This window comes from Anas platyrhynchos, chromosome 2 (assembly GCF_047663525.1).
Source record: "Anas platyrhynchos isolate ZD024472 breed Pekin duck chromosome 2, IASCAAS_PekinDuck_T2T, whole genome shotgun sequence".
Taxonomy (NCBI): domain Eukaryota; kingdom Metazoa; phylum Chordata; class Aves; order Anseriformes; family Anatidae; genus Anas; species Anas platyrhynchos.
The window spans coordinates 117391255-117416765 of NC_092588.1; the positions used below are offsets into that span (position 1 = coordinate 117391255).

Sequence of the window (25511 nt, forward strand, 5' to 3'; positions counted from 1 at the left end):
AGGTCTTGTTGCAATCAATCGAAACACTCCATGTACCACACAGAAAAACTATACTTAATCATATAATTGCAGAAGCCCCCACAAAGACTTGTTAGAGCTGATCAAAAATGACAGTCTGCTCTCTGTGAGAAATTGCACCATTTATTTTACAGTTTGTTTCTGTTTAAAAATCTATTTTCATTGTTAAATTTTCAACAGAACAGCAGATTGAGAGCATCTGGTTCAGGCCTATTAAAATGTTCCTTTCTAATGTTGCTGATAAGGGGAATCCGTTTTAACAGAGACCATTAACTAGATACATTATTTTATGGAGACAACATATAGAAACAGATGCTTCAGTATAGTATTGAAACTTAAATAAAAATACAAAATCAATCCAAATAGCTAAGCTGAAATGAAATATTAAAGCAACAATGAAATGTAGTAACCTAACAGCATATTTTTATTTTAACAAACTGCATTTCTCAACCAACTCTAGTGCTGGCCTCTGTAGAAGGGCATGAACAGATTAGGAACAAATCCAGTATAGAATTAAGAAGCTCATTAATTAACTTTATTATCTAGTAACTATTTAATTAGTACAGTCTTCTTTAATGTTGCATTTTGCCTTTATTTTAAACAGAAGGCCTGAATCAGAGCTCCAAGTATTTAGGGAGAGCCTCCCGGCAACTTCAGTGGAAGTTGGAGTGCAGATGCAATGAGCTGAACGTAAAAAATCTTTACTGTTAAGTACTTGTATTGAAAGTACTTGTATAGATTTTGGCATCAGCCTAAGTACCATTTGACCGAAGAGATTTCTGAGTGTGGCAGCTCTTTTTTTAGTCACTTTGTTACTGTGTTTGATGTAATTCTCAAATTAACAGTACATCCAGTGCATTTATACCTGTTGTCCTCACAGCTACTGGGTTAAGTTGCCATTTTTAGGGGCTAGAAGCTCGGCTCCTGCTAATATGAGTATGAATCCAAGGCTGTTCTACTGAAGCCAAAAGTAAATTTGAAGTAACCGTGAGCAAGAGCAGATTCAGGACTATGATTTCTGCCAGAGAAAGTGCATTCGTCAAACTTGATGCCACAGAAAATTTCTGCCCAATTGTGTGTCCCCTGGTATGAAGCTGAAAAATACTAGTTGTAGTTCATCCTTTGCACCCAGTGCTACGACAGCTCTTTGCAACTTTGCACTACTAGATGAAAGGGAAACAGGATCTTTGAGGAGTGATTTGTTTTGCAGTTTTAAAATTTCTCAAAGAGCCTTTACAACAAGAGAGGATGCCATTTTATCAAAGCAACGAAACCAAACAAGCACGTGCATCAGATTGCAGAAAATATTTAATGCACCTGTGTTTAGACCCCTATTTTCCATAACTTTAGAACAGATCCACAACCAACTGAAATTCTGGATGCTTTGTTTTAATGTGCCAATTCTTATTGCAAACCCTAGAATATAGATTAATACCTCCTGCAAAAACACTATGATAGACTCCCTTGGATTCCTGACTGACTGGAAGAGCCATGCACCAAAAATTGAAACAGTATTGTAGTTTGGAAAGGAGTATTGGCTACAAGCTGTTCAAAGCACTTCACACATTATCTTTCAAGTAGATCATAAACAAATATTGAAACGATTAGGTATAAAAGGGTTCTTGGTTAAATTCGAAAAGTCCCATACTGTTCAATGGCATTGTTAAAAAGTGGCTGCTTAAGAAACCAACTCACCCTCCTCCTGTGTCGGATGAATTTTTGTGTGGAATTTACATGCCACAGCTCCTCTGTACTTCTCTGATGCCAGGCTAACTAAGGAACATGCTGCAGAAAGACAGGCCTACATGGCCCTTTTGTAAACTACACAAGTGATTAGTAGAATACAGATATAATTATTACTGAGTGCAACAGTCCCACATCAGGATTTTCTCCATTGACAATAGCTAGCAGGTGTGACAGTTTTCAAAAAAACAGTATGTTTTTTAAAAAAGTTTTTGTATATATTTTGCAAATACTGATTACTATCTGGGATTCTGACTTTTATGACTTTTTTTTCCCCAATGTCTTTAGTTTGCTTGTACCACTTTCATGCCGCTGCCTTCTTGCACCATTATTGCCACAGAGGCTCATTAGACTACATACATTTGGGCAGGAGTTGATTTCTCCAAGTGAAATGAAAAAATGCCACACTTCAAAAATATTCCTGAAAGCATTTCAAAACATTTTACTGTTTTCGTTGTGAATTCCTAAACCATAACTGGCTACACAGACAGTTCTGCCATGTGTGATGAAGAACTGAGAGAGATGCGGTGAACAATATCCAACTATCCCAAGACCCAGTGAAGCTGATGTAAATGTACTTCCAACACTTTCAATGGGCATTGAAGGTATTGAGCACAGGTTGCTAGCCTATGACCTGAACTGGAAGTATATACTACAGCAGTTATGTTGAAGTTCCTCTTTACTAAACTTATTTTCTCTTCCCTTCTACCCTCCAGGGTTTCTCTTTCAATACCACCACTAGAAAATTAAGGTACTAGTGTTTTATTGTGTCTTTAAACTTAGAGCTGCAATCCCCTCACATTAATAACAGGTAGTAACAAGAAAATCAAGCCAACTGCTAGCTTGTCAGTGGAAACCAGTTTTCAGCAAAAAAACAAAACTACACAGAGAAGTTCTGCTGCTTTTCAGTGTTGGCTCTTACCCCAAATAAGCATTAAAGCTATAAGTTCATATACTGCAGTAGTGAAGCACAGGAAAGGTTTGAGTTGGCTCATCTTTTTAAGCATGGAGCACTGTGACTTTAGCACATTGACTTCATACCGAGTATCACTTGAATGATCCTGTACCAGCACGCACGCACTAGCTCTACCTGTGATCCCAGAACCATTATGTGAAGGCAGAAGTTGACTGAAAAAACACCCTCTAAACGTGAACCCCAAATCATTCTTTAAATCCCATCTGAGATTGCCCTATGAGCTTTTAGGAAGATTATATTTCAAATACCTTTTTGCCCTCTCCCATAATCTCAGAAGTTATTTTGCTTGGATGAAAATGGAGACCTTGTGTTTCTTACTGTTCAATTATTAAGGAACAGCAACGAAGTCAGCTTCATTTGAAAGGCTCAGCAATTTTTAAATGATCTCATGTACCGTAATTTATAATGGAAAATCAGGTACAAATAGTGTGAGATGCTTTCTGGTTCCCCTCTAATGGAAATAAAATGAATCTCTGGTAATGGGTGACCCTACTTGCTTCTGTGGTCACCCATTTTACTTTTTAGTGTTCTCTTTAGTACTCTCAGGAGAAAAGAGCAAATGCAAAGCTTTTATCCGATGCTGCTTCTCAAAACAATAGCTCTGCGCTTCTGCTATAAAATCTATTTTTACTATTCTCATAAACTAACGTTATTGATCACAAAGACTTCGCTATTATCCCACTAAGAAAAACTTACTTGTGCTGACAGTCCAGAGACAAAATGGTTGGGATTTATGCAGTACAAAGAATTAATTCTGGCTCTGCAATACAAGGTTACTTCTTGTACCTGTTTAACTGTTTATTTATTATTTCACATTGAATGTATTCACAGTTTTAAATTAAATTATGTATTACTTTTTATTTAGCATTTATTTCTATAAACCAGAAAATTACCAGCACATTATCCCTTGTCTGTGTGACACTGCTAACTAACCCTAACTAACACCATGAAGAAAAGAAAATTCATTTCAAGCATATGTTTTCAATATAAAGAAGGAAACCTGGCCAAATGTCTTATGTCAATACAATGATTTCTTTCCACCAGCATAATGATAATTGCTGTACACAGACATTTATTTTTGACTAATTAAGGTTGAGTCTTGGCATTCTCTGCTCACACTCTAACATATGTATACCATTAATGTCCAGAACAGCATATGCAACCCAGTGTTAAACTGCACAAGGAAAAATGCCTCAGTTATGACCATTAGCTTATTTAATTCAGACGTGCATGCTTTAATACTACATTTTGTTTACAAACTGTGGGGAAAGAAACATCTGCTGTGTCTTTGTGAATGGTCCTTGCAATAAAGAAGCGGACACATACATACCATGAATGTTTTCATTATTTGTAGCTCTACTCACAGCCTGCTAAAAAGTAGCAATAGAAAATTTTTATGATAGGAAAAAAGGCTTGGTTTGGGTAAACACACCCTGTGCATGGTCAAAGTAGTAACACCTTGCCAGTATCAGAACTGGAACAGCGTATTCCTAAAAGCTCTGTTAGTGTCGACGCATGATGTATTCCTATGTAAATGAAAGCTTAATCCCAATTTTTAATCTGTTCAACAGTTTAAAAATACTCAGGAATATTAAGATTTTATTTTATACTTTTTTTTCAGACTGCCTAATGAAAATCTTTTTATTTAAATCAGTTCTAATTAACACAACACATTCCAACAATGACTACTGGGTGCAGAAGCAAAAACTCCAACCACTTCTAATCTAAAACATAGCCAAGCAATATAATTTTGCCACTACTGTGAGAAAGAAGGAAAAGCTGAAGGGAAAATTCATTTTATTGTTATTGCCCTTCCTTTATTTTATTCTTCTGCATTCACTGAAAAACATTATGTGTATGCCTTAAAATGAGCTAGTTTGCTAGAAGTTAACACACAGCATTGCCAGCTTCCTCGCATAAATGCAGGATCACCTTTAAAAAGTGGATTTGACCCTGACTGTGTCAGAAGCGTAGCAAGGTATAGGCTGTACAGCCAAAAGCATTTATAAGATGGGTGACTGACTGATTCTTAGAGGCAGGAGTTCATTTTACTGTGGTGGAGAATATCCAAATCACACTAAGCACCTTGGACAGTATAATTACTGCATGCCGCAAAACCTCCCTGTGTGCTCTACCATCTTCTCCTGTAAATAGGCCCTAGGGAAGGGAGAGAATATATTGGAAACAACATATAAGTAAGGACACTGATGCCCCTTCCCTGTTTCTCCCAAGGCAGAAGGGGCAAGCAGCAGCTTTGAGCACAGTCAGCAGAGCCAAGGGACATGCTGCTCCTCAAGCCAACTTGCAAGCCCCAAGCCCACAAGCCAGGCTTTTCTGCTACTGACCTGAACCTCATCACTGCCCTTGTCAGGTACCTGTGAGTGGGAATGCGGTGCTGTTGTGCATGTGCTGGGAGAAGAAGGAAGGGCCTTGGAAAAAATTGCTCAGCAACTCCATTTCCTCAAATGGCAAAGTGGCAACGTGAGGTATTCCTGAGACATACCATCACCTGGAGCTCCTGCCAGGACATGGGGGCTTTGTCCTGCCTAAAGCAAGTGTCTGCCTTCAAGGCACAATTGTACCTGTGATTTCCAGGACAGAAAGCTGCACAGTGGTTTCACTGGGGAATTTTCCAGTAAGTCACCTATTTATAAAGATACTTTATGCAAAAGGAAAGACAAAAAAGTGAAAATATATTATTTTCCCAAGGCAACAGAATATCTTACTCATACTTCTTAGCTCTTTGCAAAATGTGTTGATGATACCAATGCTAAATCTAATGTGCTACAGCATAAGGCAAATTCTAACCCTTACAACTTAAAAAAGCTTTATTGCCACCTGAGACAACATTCTAGAATATTAAATAGATAACTCTAAACCCTTCTGAAATTGTCAAGTGTGGAACTCTCAGCTAAGGGTAGACAAGGAAGCAAGCTTACATATCAGAGGCTGAGTGATGGCCTAATCTCCTTTAACTCTGTGCAGTTCATGTCTCAGGGTTCTGTGAAGGTCATGCTACAGCTTGCTGTGCCATCGGTCCAAAAATTAGGAAAAGAATGTGATCTTTGTACTGAGATAGGTAAAGTAAAAATCAATCCTCTACTCTTTCAGTTAAAAATTTAGGAATAATAAGAACAGGAGTGAACCGAGCACAACAAAGAAGAATAAAGAATAAAGGGAAGGGGAGGAGGGAAGGTATAGAAATAGGCAAAGAAAAAACCATTAAGGAAATGAAGGGAAAAACAGGTAAAGATGGGTAATTAATACTTCAGAATCACCCTTGAAAATGTTCTAACTTCACACAAAAATGAATGCAATTGATATAATTTCTGGATGGCAATACGGCTGTGATGACATTGTGGGCTTTCATAGGTACATAGACTGCAGACAGAAAACACTAAAACTGAAGAAGTAAATGGATAGGCTAAATGTTACTGCCTATAGCAAACAGAAAAACAAGTCTATAAGAGCTGTTTGTTTTTGTCTGAAAACACAGACTGAAGACTTACTCTGTTGCACTGTGAAGAATTCACTAAGACTTTGGATAGTCTTGGAGTAACTGTATGGCACCAAAACATAAATGAAACAGAAAACAGAAAACAGTAAAATCTCCTTCACAAAAAAAAAAAAAAAAAAAAAAAAAAAAGTCCTGTTATCAAAGATGGTTTGAAAGTTTATCTCTAAACTCTGTAGATGATTCAAACACTTCTGTGCCACAAGAGAAAATTAGAGATTACAACATGACAGATGAAAAATCACAGTCTTTGCTTACAGATAAATTTTGTTATGAGAAACAAAATCTCAGGAGCCTCTGACACTAAAATCCAAACATTCTTTAAGGCTTGGGTCCCCATTTGGGTGGGACCCTTCCTTGGTTTACAGGCACATGGACACAGCCACGCTGGCACTATGTGAGCACTCTGTGCAACTCTGCTCCAAGCATGATTACAGCCAAACAGCAACATCAGAGCCTGACAAAAGCCCTCTCCAGCTGACGTGAAGCAGCAATTTTCTTCTGAGCAAATGATTTCATGAATCAGCCAGCAGGGAGTGACAACATTCTCCTGCCAGTGACTAAATGTATGACCTCTGGGTTGCAATTTCCATCAGTTTAATAAGAGCCCAATGCAAACGTGATCATATTTTTCACTCTGCTGTTAATAGGAATGCTAATCTTTCCTTTCTTTTTCCTTTCCCTTTCCTTTCCTTCCCTTCCCTTTTTTGCCAGCTTTATTGCTTACAATGTAAGTATTTCCCTGGAGACAGAGAGCAAAGTCCTGCCTGTGTTGCTAATAAAACTTGAAAACAACACAGTAGAGTAAGAATTAAAGAGCAACAACTTTTCTGTTCTGAAGAATGTGGCAGGCCTAGCAGAGATGTCCTGGCTTTGTTCTGCCATGAGAAGGCCAGCTCGGTACAGTCCCTGCTGAACCTGGCAGCCTGGTGAGAGACAAATAGACCCAAGTGAGAAGGAGAGAACCTTTCTTTCTAGAATGTTTTCTGGTACAGATCCAGAGCTGATAGAAAAATCCCACAGTCCTGAGGATTAGAAAAGGAACAAGGAAGTTTAAATCAGGGACAAAGTAGAGACTGAATATCAAAAGCATGAACATTCCTAAAGTTTAAAATATTCTCCAAAAACTTCAGCTGGAGACTGTGCACACAAAAAATATCTCTGGATAACAAACCACAGTGCATTGCTGTTAGTATTAATGCCACCATGTTAAACACAATAGTAAAATACCGTACTGCCTTATGAGGTTACATTACAACCCTAAAACATGGTAGAAAGTCATTTATTTATAGCTTTAATAGCAGGGCTGAGGAGGGGAATAATGGAAACCTAGATTTTATTCAGCATCAGGATTCCAGCTGATTGTTGCTCCTAAAAGGAGCAGAAACAAACATTAGAAATGCTGTTTTAGAGCCACGTTTGTTATTCCTATGTTATTCCTAAATACCAGCACGTGACATCTGATGCAATCATACTGAGACAGGGCTCAGCACAGTCTGCTCACACCAGACTGCATTTGCCCCTAGATTAGTGAAGATGAAAGTACATTTGGGCAATTTTTTTTTCTTTTAGGGTGCTTTTGTGCCAAGCCAGAATAATAGAGCATGTTTGCTCCAAGAAGGCTTGTTTTACAGTATTAGAATAAAAAAAAAAATATTAATTTGAAATGGTCAACTTGGACCAAACAGGCTTGCTTTTATTATCAGTTTTTATTGCATTTACACAACATAAAAAATGAACACGAGAGTTATTTCAGGTTTAATCCAACATCTCTTATTCCTGCTTTATAATTCCTTTGTAGGACAGTCTATCATACTAACTGAAATATTCATACTTACACTATGCAACTATACTAGCTTTGCAGGATTAATGTACATGCATGTTTATGTTGTTCTCAAGCTGTCTCATGCCATGCTCCTTCAAGGTAACTTCTGCTGCCACATTCTGCACACTTAATACTAATACAATATATTTTAATAATATACTTTTTTTTCTTTTTTAATGGTGCTTATCACACCTTTTGTTTGCAAACATCTCACAAGCACTAATTAATTCATTCTCCCAGTAGGCAGTGAAGAATTCTCTTTGTTTCACAGAGATGAGCTGCAACACAGGGATATTGCAAATTGTCCAGTGTCATACAGGCTCTGAGTACAGATCTCCTGGGTTCTTGTGTAGTTCTCGTGTATTCACAAGAGTAACCCTCCTGAAAGAGCTCTGTCTAGGTGCTTCATTTTCTCAGTCTCCTTTCCAGCCCCAATCTGACGGAATATCTTTCACCAATCCACAAGCCATAACCAACTCACTAAAACGCTTCATCAGAAGACAGCTCCATCTACAGTGTCCGTGAAAATTGAGCTTGTAACGATGATACGGATTGGATGTCACTACAGGTATACATACATACATTTCTCTGTGTCTTTTTGTCTGTGCACACAACACATACATACATACACATATCTATATAAGTTCATGGCACCAGGCATGTATGGCAAGTTATCAAATATACAGTATCAGAAAAATCAAAGTGAAGTGATCTAAATCTGCAAACAGACCCATGCTATTTACTGTAATATTTAGCTATTCCTAGCTGGCACTGCTATATCTCTGAACGGCAATGTCACCTCATAGTTTGTACACACGTACCTGTCATCTTCATACAAAGCCAAAGATGATGCTATTGCAAAGACAGGTATAAGTACTTTATAAAATTTAATTTAGCTAAGTATAGATGTCTTTATTTACTTTCAAGAAGTTTTACAGCCTGATTTCAAGAACAGCTAAGTACAGCTGATTATCCAAAATTTACCTACCTTTGCAAACCTCCGGGATTTTCCTATCACATCCCTACATTGAACAGTCTTAGGCACAAGTGAAGAGACGGTTCAAGACACCGAGGCCTTTGCGAAGAGCACATACAAATCAGAATGCATGCGTAGGAGAAAAGTGAAGGTAAAATATGATGACCATTTTCTTCCCTACATTTATTGCCTCACTGCTTCTCAATCAATATCCTTTTTTTTTGTGAAGCCCTGTCTCCTGTTGGCAAGGCCCACTGCCAGCGCCAGAACTCCCTCCACATTTACGCTCAACGTTGCTCAGCTTGCATGCTATGGCTCCGACAACTCTGCTGAGTGCTGTTTCAGTGACCTTCTCTCCTCCAAATGTGAAACGAAAACCATCGCTTCAACAGCAATGTGCTACCGCTGGACAGAAAACCAGCTTTGGGGGGGTTAAATCCTTCAGCAAAGAGACCACAGTGGAACCTGTGACCACTCAACGTCTTTTTAAATGAGAATAATCCCATGTAGTTGCTGTACTGATGGATTTAGCAACCAGGATTTAGCCCCTGAAATATAAAAATGTAGGCTTCTGTTGTTTGCTTCCTTTTTTGTTTTAAATGATTGATAATTATTTCACAAACGTCTTCCCCTGACATTTGATTTGCTAGATAATACATAAACATACAGTTTCTAATAGGTTTTCCGGCCTTTTAACCTAATTTATTTTCTCATTACTTTTCATTTCATTTCCAATTCTGATATAAAATCTGTTTTCCAGATATTTTTTTTGCATGATCTGAAGCTCCCTCACTTTTACAATGTAAGGAATATTTTAAAATAACAACAAATCAAGATCAATGGTAGCAGAGAAGCAAAATCAACACACATTTTCAACTCCTTAATTTCATGTTGAACACACATTTTTTCCAAGATGATTCCAAAATTACGCTTGAAACTAATAATTGTGTTGTGTATGTGAGTCTTTAAAATAGCTGCCTATCTGCTACATAAGAACAGTTGGGTGGGGACAAAAATGACAGTTCAGCATAAGAATACATCTATTTTTCTGTCAAATACTGACTGATAAATGCTACTCTATTGCAAGGATTTATTAGCTAATTAACGATTAAGCAGATCATGGAGATAATCATCAAGAAATGCAAATTACATCCGTCAAGTTTTTGTAACACAGTGAGAGGAAATAATAACTAGAATTTGGAGGACATATACAAGTTTGCTTAAAACAATGAAAAAAAATCTGAATTTTAAGACAAGAGAAATCGTAAGTATTCCAGCACACTCACTAATCTCAGAGGCAGTGACTAACAAAGTTTATTAGTTAATTTTTTGTCTGAGAATTTACCCTTTTCAGAGTGGTAGTATCAGTTGTTCCGAGTGTATCTTTGGGATTATATTAATTTACTCAAATTCCTTCTGAATGAAGAATTAAACTGCTTCTTTTTCAGTCTTTCTTAGCCAGCATAAATCTGTTGAAGTCGGTGAGATCACGTGATTATCTGTCTGATGGAGCTCAGTGTCCAGCTGCTATTCCATTCATAAACGCATAAAAATGCAGGTCAGCTTTCTAAAGAAAACTACTTAAAAGTTTAAAGGATCATTCACCACCTGCCCCACCTTTTCATTTCTTTGACAAAGGTCTACCAGACTAGGAGTAAGACCAAGACATGTTTTTTTCTAGTGAAGACACTGAATATGCCATCATTCTTTATACAGAGGCCTACCACGATTTTTTAGCGCTACATTAAATAAATTAAGCATGTTTTTATATCCCTACATTATTCAAAGCACTGGTTCCATGCTCTAAGACTCAGAACAGGGTAAGTTTTCTGAAAGGGAAGTCTGAAGAGAATACTTCCAATCTGCTGTTCAACCTATTTTTCTCTTCCTAAGTCCCTTCTCTTTTTTCGAAGGTGTGGTTGTGGGTAGAAAGGATAAGGCAATAATGATCTTCAAGCAACAATACCTGTATTGTAAAATTGCAATTTATTCAGATGTCCTTTCCAGTGTAGCCTAAAGAAATAACCTGACATGCTAACAGACAGGTTTCTATTTAAACAAAAAAAGAAAAAAAGAAAAGTCCTTCAGAAATAGCCTCTAAAAAACATGTTTTTGACTTTCCTCCTTGAATTCCCCTGACAAAAGTAATGAGTGAGGTGACAGGAAACCTGATATTAATTCTGCGAGTTCTAACTAGATGTGCAGGAGATCTAAGCCCAAGGAATAGAGCTGGAATGCAGAGCAAATAGGCAATTATTCTGAGCAGAAGAATTCTGTGCCTGATGATGACTTGCCTGTCTCCGTTCTCCGGTGTCGGTTCTACAGAGACTGTAATCTTCTATGTTGATGCCTATATTCAATCTTAATGCCTGATATTGAGTGATGGGAAGCTGTAGGGATTCTTGCAAGATTCATCGTTAATGGGTTTAACTCAATTGGCATGTCTGCCTGGGATATTTCATAAATACATAACCTCCACTACGTGATTGGAATAATTGCTTAGAACCATGCAGAGCACCCATCTCAACATAGTACTTTCCGTTCTACAGCTTTCGCCACCTTTGGCTTTACCTTTAGCTACTAACTTATCTTCTAAAAATAATAAATGCTGGTAGGAGGATATGCAATCATTTCCCCCTGCTTTGCACTCACTCATCCATGCTCATGCAGCTCCTGCCTTTGCAACGTGAGGTCTGAAGGAATACAGCTCTCAGAAAGCACAAGCTAGGGACGGGGTTGGGGAGTAAGGAACAGTACAGTAACTGCACACCAGTAGCAAACAGGCTGAAAATACAATTCTACTGTAATTTCAGTGCAGACCTGTGGGCCATTCTAGACTGATGTAAGATACACTCAGAAAAAGAAAACTGTTAGAAACAAAACAAAAGATATTGCATGAAAACAAATTCTTTGAGAAAGGAAAAAAAAATCCTGCTGCAAATATGCTTTTCAAATTGTTTAAACATTTATCCAGCTGTTTTATTATTTTTTCCCATTATTAATTTTCTGCCTTTTGGCCCTCTCTTTTACAAATCCAACATCTGCTACCTTTGTTAGCGCATGATGTGCAGCAGATTTATATGTCCATAAGGCCTTTCCGCACGTAACGCAACTGGTATGGTTTCTGACTTATCTGAAGGCTGTCACTGGCAGTGGACTGCATTCATTTGTAAGAATGGGTTCTTGTGACAAGGATCTCCATGACCTACCGGCAGAAACATTCTTAGTATTGGCCCTCTTACAAACAAAAAGTTTGTGAAAACAACAAGAAGAGGAAAACGATGTAGGGTCCACCCCAGGGGAGGGTGTTCTACCTCACTGTGCCAAGCCTCTGCCCGATGATTCAGGCGTGGTGATACCATGCATGGCTCCCTCTTCTGCACCTGCCTTTTGTTTTCCACTGCTCATCCCATTGACTTCAAAATTAAGGAGGCATACCAAATAAACAACACATTTGGATCAACGGGATTATCACATGATGCAAAGTGTTCCTACTCAGTCAATACAATGGAATCCCATGGCTTTATTCATTTTTTTTTTAAGAGCAAGCATGCTGTAAAATCACTATAATGCAATCTTCATTTCATATCCCATCCTAACACAAAATGGACAAATGGACAAAAATTATTTTCCAAATCTCATCAGATCTTCCTATTTTTGTGTGGCTTTTCTGAAGATCAATATGAACAGAAAAACTTTGGCCACAGGAATCAAATGAGGCAAGTCTGCCAAGTGAGAAGCCAGCAAAGCTAAACAAGGAAAATCATGATTTCAGTTTTAAAATCAGATTGACAATGGGTTGTGTTTGTTTTTAATAGTCATGCCTAGTTAATTCCCTTCAATTAGTAACTGTAGAAACTTTAGTCTGAATTAAAAAAAATCAAATTACAAAGTAATTTAACAATGGTTATTACCACTTAAGTCTTTCAGACGTGCAATTATGCAAATCCACCAAGCTCAGTTCTGACTATATTTTCTTTACTTGGTTGAAATCATTGTTAGAAGAATGAATTTACATAATGGCATCTGCTATTCCTGTTACAAGTTGTATTTTAAAAATAAAGTGTGTGTAAGGTAACACGTACAACAGATTCACTATTCCTGATGTTAAGTAGTTGCCATTTCAATTTCTTCCTCATTGTTTAGTAAGAATGTAAATGCAGGACTGAGAATGAGCAAGGAATCAAGAATACAGATTAGGATATTTGCCAGTACTGGTCTCATTTCCAAAGCATACAATCTCTGAAATGTGCATACTTCATTTTCATACAGCTGGAAAGTATGTGCAGAACTGTATAGAGTAAAATTTCCCATTTTTGGAGCACCGTGAAAATATGTATGTTTTACAAAATTCAAAGCATAAAAACAAAGATTAAAATATTCAGCTTGATACTCCCTGCAGGTTCATTCCTCCAGTTCTCCTGAGAGGGGTATTTGAAGATTCTGTGCTCTACAGTACTTTATCGCATGACAAGTGAACAGAATGGTACTTCATCTTTACAAGCTAGCACATCTCACATCAGCTCTCCCTCTGTAACCTACTTCTGATACAATTTCCTACCAATCTGGTTTTCCCTATTGCACTAAATGATTGAATATTTGGTGACATCTTGTTTTTCATTATACTTATTTCTTCACTTCTTAATTGGTTGACTTGAGTCTAACAGCGCTCAATAAATCAAAAGTAAAAATCCTGACTAAAAATAGCTTCAAGTTTCAATAACCTTATGATTTCACTTACAGAATAATGCAAAGCAAAACCAAACAAAAAATAATTAAAGGCGTAAATGGATCATTTTATTCCTATAATACCATGACACTAAGGGACAAACATCCTATCATCACTCTCACCATTAGTATGGCTTTGAGTTACTGGAACATGAGAGAGTCTATTGTGTTAGGTTCCCTACAACCAAAGAACAAAGCTTTTACCACTGAAGTACAGAAGAAGAGAGAACAGAAACATTAGACAATATTTGGCACCATTCTTCACACACAAATAATGTTCTATGTTCATTTTCTGGTAGTGTTATTGCAGAGTTTCAAAGATGAACTAGGAGAACTGTGATCATGACTTAGGGATAATTGTATGTATTCCAGGTATAAACAACACAGAAAAATAAATAGATTGTATATTTTACAGTAGAAATGGATCAAGAAAAGGTGTTACACCCCCAAGCGAAAGTTAGATCAAACTCATGTTTAGGAACACTGAAATATCTGAGGTGTTTGGTCATAACGCAGGAACTTTTTGTGACTTTCTCTGAGGACAGAAATGCTATGAAAATCACATCACTTTGGGCAGAAAAAAATAAATACTTAGGAACAAAATAAAACACTGTGCTTTTGTCTTCTTCCAAGTTTTGTTTGTTTTAAAATTTTCTGTCCTTGTTCTCAGCTTACGTTATTTCAACTCAAGAGTTTTCTTCTCAATTTTAATTGGGAAAAAATCAGCACTTCTTTTACAGGTTGTCAACTTCTCCTGAGTTCTGGAGCGTATGTCCTTGTCTGGAGATATCTAACTGTCTCTAACTTCTGCTTTGAGTGACAAAATGAAAATTAGATCAAAGAAGTTGAAGTTCAGTATTGCTGCTGTTGACACTTTCCTTGTGAGTACTTTTTCTCACCATTTTCACTTAAAATATTTCTTCTAGTTATTCTTAATGTTCTCATTAAAAGATTTCACTGTTATGTATCTGACGTATATTGTGCTTTAGAGTTTCTTGGATATGAAAATACTGAAACTGTGTTTTAATGCACTTTTGGAAAAAAAAAATCGAGTTATGAAACATTTCATAGAATGGTGTTCCCATTTTTTTTTTTTTTGGAATTTTGGAACTTTAACATTAAACCCGAACAAAGAAATATCTGTCATTCCCTGTGTTTCTCTGGAAAACAACAACAGTAAAGTAACGCACACACATTCAAGGACTTAAATCCCATGTCCACCTAAACACTAACACCATCATTCAGAATGATTCAAAAGCCAACTCTTAATTGTGTGACATCAGTATGGTACAAATCACAGAAATACCAAAAGACTCAGTGATTATTTAATTGTTACCAGAAATAGAAGAGATAATAGCCATGCATGAATTCTGCCTTAGAAGGTAACTTCAATATAATACCTATGCCACAATATGATGATCTGAATTGGGGAGATAATTTCATGAGAAATATGTACAGCATATTAGTAAATAAATGAATTGAAAATTACACATATTCCATATACCCATTTCTTGCTAGTTGTTGTTAAGTCTGCGGCAAGACTGCGCATTGCAGCAAGATTGCTAAATTTGTGAAGATATTAACGCCAAGAAATTCTACCTAGGTGTTTATTTCTGCTCATAGCTTGCATTTGGGAACTGTGAGAGAACAATGAGGCTGGGCTAGATATAGATTTCTCTGAAGCCCATTTGTTTTATCTGTAAATAGTTCAAAAGCTAGGTTCTTTAAAAATGTGGCTGATAGCTACTTGCTCTCATCTTCTGCATTTTAAGCCACGCTGCTAAAATCAGTTTTGGTTTTCTACTTAAGTAAAGAAACTTGCATTTGTAATAAAAACCCTGGAAATTCCTTACTCTACTTTCTCTAAGTCTTCTGTCCCGGTATTTATCGATTTGATAATGGTAACAGGCACTACCTACAATATGACATCTGGTGAATCAATCACTATTACCATAGTGTTACATTATAACTCGGTCCAAGGTTTTTGTGTTCACTGCACAAAGTAAATAATGTTTATTGCTGAAAAACTACCAACCTCAAGCCAAGCATGCTGCGTTATCGCATATTTTATTATAACTTGTGATACCAGACTATGCTCAGCATGCTCATCTGCACACTGGCTTTCTGAGGGAGGACATGGGGGAGTCTCATCTCTCTGCCAAAATGAACTGTACAAGATAGTCATTACAGCTAAGTCCATAATAAAGCACCGTGCTCTGCCACCCCCAGTTCAAGTAATTTCTTGTATCCCACTGCACTCAGTATTTAACCTCAATACCGAACTAGTTACTTTTCTCTCTCAATGGCAGGTTTGCACCTTTCCAAACCATTTTTTAAGAGACTTGGCAAAAAATAATGCTGCTGTTCCCCTTGCTCTGTGCAGCCAGAACCATTTTGTGTTGAAGAGAAACATTCTTTGAACATCAGTCCAATATTTACTGCAGGTTAAATCAATGAGTTCCTTTTGTGTAGAGTGCCTAAGGGAGGCTTCACAGTCTTATTTCTCTAAGCAATACCTAATGCTATGGAGATGATAGCTACCTGGCTCTGCGTGAATCTGCCTAAATAAAAGAGACTAAGCAGGTTTAATTAGGGACAACTGCTGAAGTTAAATGGTAACTGAGCTTCCAATCTCTGAAAAGTTAGTATCTTATTATATTTTGCACTGAGTAGTATCATGCTTCCTATGAAGTTTACAAACAAACTTGCTGGGTGAAAATCTTGCTTAAGGTGGGTGCCCTTTCTCTAGAGGCAGCAAGAAATGAAGCAGAAGGAACTAAACACACAAGGAGAAAATGGTAGAGTCACACCAAGAATGAAGATGCCCCTTAACATGAACTCCATGTTTACAAAACAAGGTCCCTTCCTGTTACTTTTGTGGGGGATTTGTTTCACCTTAAGACAGCTACATGTATATGCAATATAGACCTCTACATGTGAGCTGGTCCTGCTGAGATTCCTCTATTCTCAACTGAGAAATAAGAGCAGACTTATGACTTGAGACATACAACAATTTCAGATGTCTGTTCCAGGACAAGATGAAACACTACTTAGACAGGCCTATTCCTTTCTGTTAACTGCATGAGGAGACCAAGTGATGTAGTGGGCTGTAGGCTTTTACATTCATCCTGGTGATTAAATTCAGTCTCTTGAAGATCTGAATTGTTACTTATAGAGGTGCTCACCAAAATGGAGTGGGATTTGATCTCTTCTAATCCTTCTGGCTATCAACAAAGATAAGTAAACAATATACTTCATATAACGATCACATTAAAAACAGGTAGAAAAGAAAATAAGACTATTAAATCATAGAATCAGTTACAAAAGTAGGAAATAGCACTTTACATATGGAGTTAGTGATTCTGATTATTAAAAACCAAGTGTGTTGGCTGCTTGCTGATGACATGGTAGGAGTTAATATCATGGATGCTAAAGGCACATTATCCTGCTAGTATCGCGTCAAGTGGCCTACTGTAAACAGAATTCATTTTCCAAAACTGAACGGAAAACGAAACTTCATCTTATACATTAAACATACGCACATATTAAACGTGTGTGTAAACATGCATCTCAGTGTTGGTAAGAGTCTGTGTATGTTTGAGTATCAACTCTCTGTAATATCTGAAGCTGCTTACACACAAGGACATTCTCTTCTTTGTTTGGGTTATGCTACTTTTAGATTAATTTATCCCTTAGCTTAACGGGTCTTATTTCCAACACAGTCATGAATGAACGTGAATGAGAGCTCTGGGTAAAGGATTCCTTTCAGCCCTTTTCCTGTGCAAAACATAGAATGGAACATAATTAGGAGGGAAAAAAAAAAAAAAAAAAAAAGTTTGATTAAGACTTTGGTATCTCTTTCTTTTTGACTAGTCTCTTTTGTACTGTGGAAACAATCTTCACCAGATGAGTAGGTGAAAAATAAAAATAATAATAGAAATCGCCATTGTCTAGCTTTCTCAGCCTGCAGAAGTCATTCATATCTGATGCATGTCCCAGGCCCTGTTCCTATCTTCTTCAGAATAGTCAGTCCCTTACTTCTCTTGGCAATTCATTTATATCCTCACAACAGCCCAGCACAGCAGTTGCTTTCAGTGAAAATGCTGAGAAATAGAAACTGCTGGTCTGGCTTGGAATTTGGAAAGAATCTCAATATAAAATCAAAATTAATTTAAATGTCTTGATCTGGCACTGCTGCAGCTTCTGGAGCTTTCATTTTTTTCCACCAAGAATTTTCAGAATAATATATATTTATGTACTTTCAGTATGTCTGCAATACAAATTTGATTTGTTTCTCCTAGAAGCAATTTATGTTTAAATTCCAAAGCTGTAGAGGTCTGAAGAATGCTTACGTTGACTTAATCATTGGCAAACCAACATACACAACGATTAAAAACAGAAGGCAACAGCTTATACCCAGTCCATTTAGAGAAGTAGCCACTTGGCAATGTTAAGGTGGGATAAAAACAAACAAACAAAACAAGCTTTCAAAACTTCCAAACAGATTTTTAGACCCAGCAGGCTTGATCCTTGTGCCTAACCAATGTAACCACTTATGCTCAGCACCAGAGCTGAGAAAGGTACAAAAGTGAAAATGCTTGAAAGCCATTTTTACATGCTCCTGGATGCATTCACAAGCCTGCTCTGACCCTGCTTTGAATTGAAGCTGGTGATGGAGAGGAAGTTGCAGCAAAGATTTTAGGCCAACATCTCTTCCCCCATGGAGGACTGCTGTTTTTTTCCTCTATTTCCAAAAAGTTGGACCTAGCAGAGACAGCAGTGCCTGTTGGGATGCTGGCATCCAGCTAGCAGAAGAGGAGAGAGGAAAGTGTAGCCATAGGAATGAGAGGAGATGCTCAGCCATAAGAACCACTGATAACAAACACTCAACCAAGGTGTGCTCCTCGGGAAAAGCAGTAAGCGATATAAGGGAGCAGGACTGGCTTTTTGGAGGTTTAATTTGGGACTCCTTTTTATAAGAAGATTAGTCCACCTCCTTTTGTCAACACAGGAACCTTACCTCTACTTATTTTATGCTGGGTTTCCTCATTTTCATGCAGTTACCTTTGACCATGGTGACCCTTATCTCATGATAGTTTAGACATTCATGCACAACAGACAGCAAAGTGTTAAGAGGGAAAATTGGCAGGTTTCTAAGTGGTCTATTTTTATTTCTGCAATATTTTTCCCCCTCTGGAAAAGCTAAAAATCCTATTAAAATAATTTGGCTGGCTTTCACTCTCCTCACTAATCAGACTGGCTAGCAAGTGACTTCTTGGTAGCTGAGAAATACCTGTCTTCCAAACTTTACTAGTAACACCAATTAACACAGCAGGAAATATAAATATTTCTACCATGCAAGCAATCATTGCAAGGCAACGACACTTTGCCTTGATCAGTGTGAATAATGACTCCCAGTACCTGTGCAAGTTTCTACTGGAAAAGAGAATAGGAGAAATGTATTTTTAACCTTTTTCAAGCAAGACCGGCTAAATTCTTAATAGAAAAAAAAGAAATCCCAAAACTGTATTTGTCAGAATGTGAAAATGCATGTGAGATGTAATGTCTATTAGCTTCTATTTAGCGTCTTCCTCACACCAGGGAACTTTATAATAAGAAGCAGCTGTGGAGAAATCAATGTTGGCCTCCATGGATGTTCTGTATTCATAGGGATGGCTCCTCTGATTGATTTGTTGGCAACATGAGATAAAAACAATTTAAATTAAAAAAAAAAAAAAAGAGCCTAATGAGAGCTAAAGTCTGTATGAGAAAAGAGTGGGAGACTAACACCAAAACAAGGAAGAGATCTTTAACAGCTCCTCTGACCTTGCTTTATTAAAAGTTTTGTGTACGTGGACAAGGACAAGGACAATGGAAAGAGAAAGCCTTCTCCCCTAAACTTGCCCCCCACTCCCCACCCTGACGGTAAAATAATCAGATCAAAACACTTCACTCATTGCAGAATATGAGAGGGTCTATTTGGCTGGAATAATAGCAGAGAGCCATTTATTCTTCTCCCATTTACAGTCCAAACAGTCCTATTCTTATTTCTTTGTGCTTATAATAATGACTCCCTACTTGCACTGTGAAAAGCTAATCCTAAAAGCTCCCATGTGGCAGTATTGGGACAATGCAGGAGCGTGCAGTAGCTGCGAGTCAATCCAGCACCCGGTACTACCTTCAGAATATAGTCCCCCCCGAAAAGAAATGCTTTCCATAAATATTCAAGCCCATGCAGAATGCCCCTGTCCTCATCCGTTTTAATGCACCACGCTACAAACACGTATGCTTCATAGCCACAGATACCTATCTCAGCAAATATTAAACAGGGAACCTACACCTGAAGGAAGCAGAGGGAGACCTGGAGTATTCACAGAGGTATAGATGAACGAAGCTTGAACACGGTACGAAACATAAATTATCCTTTACATAAATTCAGCTCAGAGCCACTCTCCATGTAAAACGCTAACTACATGTTCTTGGTGGGCAATCTTCTGACACATTTTCTCTCCAATAGGTGCTGCGCATCCCTTATCTGCACTACAGGTCTCTGCTGTATATACTGACGGTGCCTAGCACACAGAAATCCTGTTGAGATCAATGAAATTTCTATGCATAGAAGGGGCAGAGAATGAGCAACGAAGATCCCTGAGGTAGATAAGAGTCTTAAAAATCAAGTTCAGGGAAGGTGAGTTTGCCCTGTGTGACTGGTAGGAGATTTATTTTGGGCTTTATACCATTCACTGAAAGCTTGCAGTTTTACTTCTTCTTGTTGCTTTTTAAAGGAACACTGAATTAATTGCATTTAGAGCTGTATCATGCAGCTCTTATGCTGCCCAGCAAAGAGCAGCAGCTGTTGTCATCCAGCACAGATACACAGTCAGCATATAGATGTACTTAGGTGTAAAAACAAAACAAAACAAAACAAACAAACAAAAAACACAACACCGAGAACAACAAATTAAGTGGGAATCTCAAGCCTAATGTATAGCTGTGCACTTAGTCTGAAGTGTCTTGGCAGAAAAGAATGAAGATAAAACATTTAGGCTTAACACCTGAGCTTTTGACTCCTGGTGGTGGTGAAGCAGCAGAACAGAGCTGGTCATAATGCAAACACAATGTGCATAGTACAATGCTTTCATCTAGGCAGGATTGCGTCCCCCTCTCTTCCACAAGTTTTCATTTGCATGCTCTCCAGGATCAAGAATATTTTCCCAATACTTGACAGAATTACTGGAGAAATGAAGCACCCATAAGGGTTCACATTTTATTATCACTGAGCCCATTCTAGTATTTTATGAAGACTTTCCTGGATTGTAACTGCCACAAAAAACCAGCAAACTCTGAAGGACATCAGCAACACCAGAACACAGAGATTGCTTTAAAGACTATCTCTTCAAGCAATTCACTTTGACTCAAAACTTAGTAGTTAGATAAATGTTTTTCTTCATCTAAGTGAGTATATTCCAGCACAGCATCAGTCTCTGCAGCTCATCCTCCGTAACTCACCACTGTAATCAAAATGTTAACATGAATGACCCAGAAAGCACGCAATCACTCAGCACTGACACAAAACTACCTCTGTCAGGCCACATGGGCTTACTAGGTACAAAAGAGCTTTTTGCTGTGAATGACAGGAACTGCAGCAAATACACTCTGCTAAGCATCCACCTACAAAAGACAGAGCTCTTCATCACACAGCTCTGATAATGCAAGTATTCCAAAACTAAAAATAATATGTCCTTGTACTTCATGCTCTGGAGCATGCTTCCACATACTGTTAGTTAATTCCACTCGAATTCCACTCTATATTTTTCTTAATTTTGTGATTTAGCTCATGCCTTACACTTTGAAGTTATTGCAAAAATGTTTTAAAGTAATGTAGTCCCTCCAGAATGAAGAACCACTGCCTGTTCTGTTCACGATGAAGTATGCCAACTGCCATCCACTCCAGGGACTTCTCTGCTACTAGTGCAGTTTTGGCACAGGGCACCAACTGTTTCAGCAGTCCACTGAATCCTAAGAATAATCACGTTACTGGAAAACTGCTGAAACACAGAAAATGTATCAACAAAACAGTCTGAATAAGTACATTTATACACGTACTTTCAAAAACATGTTTAGTTGAACATAAGACTTGTGTTATAATTCTGTCCGTTCCAGGCTACCAGTACAGCAACCAACACTTTGTCATTGGAGCATATAATGCATGAAACATGGAAATCTGGAACCCACAAAAGAGCATGGCAGAGGCCATTTCCTTGTGTTACAACCTGGAATGTTAGGAAACCTTTCAGGAATTTTTTCAAGTTTTAAATCCTTTGTCAATCATTTACATACCAAAATGCATTACTATATACCAAGGAGAGATGGCTTTTCTCACTCATTGATGACCACCTTTGCTGACTTATACCTGGGAATGTTTATGAAGGATACAAAAGGTGGTTGTATCTTCCCTAAGTGTGAAATTCCCACCCTGCATGGAGTGCAGAGTCATTAGTCTTAATGATTCAGGCAACCCACCTGAGGATACATCTGGTCATGACCGCTGGGCGAAGCTTGGGAGTTCACTTCCCAACTTTGGCAGTGCAATTCATTAACATATAGATGATGAAAAATCAGCTCAATATTTTAATACAAAACAATTAATCATATATCCAGATACAGCTGTCTTCCGCAAATAAAAATACCGCAAAAAAAAACAAAACAGTGAAACACATTTTTAACAGAAATGCTCCAAAAAGCGTAGGATCCAACCACTTCAACTAAAGTCAGTCCTCACTAGTATTGAGACATATACTCTATTTTGGGAGACATAAACTCTATTTGTAGAGATTAGGAGTGTTACAGATATTTCTTCTGGTCTCAAACTTAAGGCCTAAAACTCCAGGTTTAGGATCCTGGAGGTCTGGGTTCTGTTTCTGTCTGGGCCTCAGGCAATCACGCTGAGAAATTTTCATTCTATGTGGAAACCATCTTTGCAATTCAGTCTGCAAAAATGTAGGGGCTTCAGGTCCCCATGCATTTCATGCAGAGAGCAGGAGCCTTTGGAAGGTCAAGTCAACTCATCTGAGCACCCTACTCACCACCTCACTGTATCTATGCTTACTGAGGAAACAGGGGAATTTCCTCATATAAAAGAACTCAGGGAAGCTAAAATAACTGATATTTAGGAAACATTCCCCAGTATAATGCTGACTGAAACCAGACATCTTATTCTTTGAGAAAGTCCAACAGAGAAAAGAGAGCATCCCTGTGCCTGTCCTGCACATGAGCAACTTAGAATTGTCAGTTACAGGGCAAGAAAGGGGCAAATGCAGTCCCTGTTTACCACTGACACAACACCATCAGCCTCTGAACTCCCCCAAGCCCAATCCCAAGCAGTAGTCCGATTTTCATGCAGCTTCCATCCTACAAAATCACCTAGGATATCATTTTTTTAAAGGTTCTCTGCCTTTTCTACCACCCTTGCTGATATTTAGGACTGCACATTTTAAGGATCTGAAATATTCCATACTTGTGTTTATGCCCAGATGAAACCTGAACTCTTAAAAAAAACATGGCCCCACATTTTCACTGAGCATCAGCAGCAGTCCAATCTATTAAAAGTCCTCTGCAATTGACTACAAAATACCTAAAGGAAGAGAAAATCATTCAAAGTCATGTCAAATTTCCAACTTGAAGCACTGACTTCCTTTGCACCAGGTTTGTATATATCTAAAACGTAATTTCTTTACATAGTATGAACAAGATCTTCAGGGATTTAGTGAAAGAAGCACGTTTACATTTTTTACTCTCTTTGCCAACCTTCTCCTTTAAACATATAACCAGGTCTAAAGGATGATTAAATAGGTAATGGAATGAGGCATAATATGACATCTTACTGAAAGATAGGAGGGCAAACACAAGTATTTAAACCTTTCTTCTAGCTCATGATAGATTAAGCAAGCAGCATTATGTAGAAAAGTCCTCATGTTACTTTAAATATCCTGTACATCTTCCATAAAGCTTTTGTGTAAAATCCTTCCCTGCATATATAGAAATGAATCATATCACATTATAGCTGGCTATGCATTCTTCCCTGAGCATGCTATGTTTTAAATTGCAAAATCCATTTTTATTTTCTTTTTCATTTGTCACCTCACCACTGGAAGGAAGGTTTCCTGGAGCGTATTCCATTGCATGTCTGACAATATCTAGCCTGCCTTCAATACATTAGTATAAAAAATTGAGGATAAATGATTACATTTACATGAGGTCAATGAACAAGCACAGGAGACAGAGAGCCTACAGGATTCATTGTATCTTCTGCTACAAACCTCTCAGGGACTTCTTGATGTGAATACAGATGAACAAAATAAGCAGTTAAGGGGGAAGTAATTCATTCTTAGTGCTAATTTTCAGATAATTTCATGAATATTTGGGTAAATAAGCCTGATATGAATATGTCCTCTTTGTTATCTGCCTTCTCACAATACAGCAACATGCTGCACACTGTTAGCCTCTCTTTGTCCTCACTGTATGCCAGTCACTTGTAGATGAGGCACTGATGGATTTTATCTCTGAGGCATTCTCCTGTTTAATTCAGAATTACTACTCATTCCAATCAATGTATACGTTCTCAACATGCTAATGCAGTAAAACATTACAAGTGGTCAGTACAAGCACAGTATAATTCTTTATCTCACATATGTGCATGAAAAGAAGACGAAAAAAGACTATAATATTTGTAAAACGTGTATAAAGCAGAAAGGATCAGCATCCTCTGCAGGGCTAAAACACTCTTCAGGATACTAAGGGAGAATCTGTAAATATTTAACATTGCTACAAGCAAAGGGATTAACAGAGTAGAGTTCTTTGATCAATACTTGCAGCATCGTGTATATTTCCAATAAGCATGAACAGCAAAATGTTATTTATTGACTAAAGTATGCTACACATCACTGAAGTTTAATATGAGGGGACATAAAATTCTCTCTTGATCAGGACTAAGCCACTGACTTGACCTTAGCCTAATCAACCATTTCTTGCACTGCAGTAGCACTTGATGGTTCCCAGCCTCATTTTTCTGGGAGCTTTCCAAATCATTGACAAATCCAGTCTCTGACATCAAGAGATTAAAGTATTAGATAATCTACGATGAAATTAAATAAAGGTGGTACAACAGAACAAATGGAAGTATAAGCAGTGAGAAAGGAAAAACCATGAAAACACTCAGTTCATAGACTGCCTAGGTTTTCAATTAGTACTACTGAATAAGAACCATTTTTGTTTTATTTTTCTAACCTACAGAAACAGTAAGAAGGAGCTTTGGTAGCTTTTGTCCCAGTTTCATTTTAGGCATGTCCCATAAGGGACAGGAAAGGGGATCACAGCAGCCAGACAGAAGTTAGTGCTTATTGCATCAAACCAGGAACCACCCCACCAGTCTCGTCTAGGTGATGCTCTGCATCCAACACGTAAAAAGAAAGTTCAAGAAAGCAAATTGTAGACATCTGTGAAATAAACAGCCTGTAAGAAAACATTATTTGCCTTGTCATTCTGAGTCTCCTAAGATATACTGCAGGATTCTCATTCATTAATCTTATTGGAATACATATTAAATTACCTGGCATTGCTTGAGAAAAAAATCAACCTATGAACTCAACTTTGCTCTTTTAAATTTCACATTCTTCCAGTAGCTGAAGCAAGTGGTGTGGTTCCCACCTCTCACGCAAAACCCTGCTGCTCA

The 25511-nt window shown here is 37.8% G+C and overlaps 1 protein-coding gene across 17 annotated transcripts in view; it reads right to left on the bottom strand.

Moving 5' to 3' along the window:
* Positions 1–25511, bottom strand: part of RBMS3 (RNA binding motif single stranded interacting protein 3) — a 695185-nt gene that overhangs the window by 99350 nt on the left and 570324 nt on the right. The window lies entirely within an intron of this gene.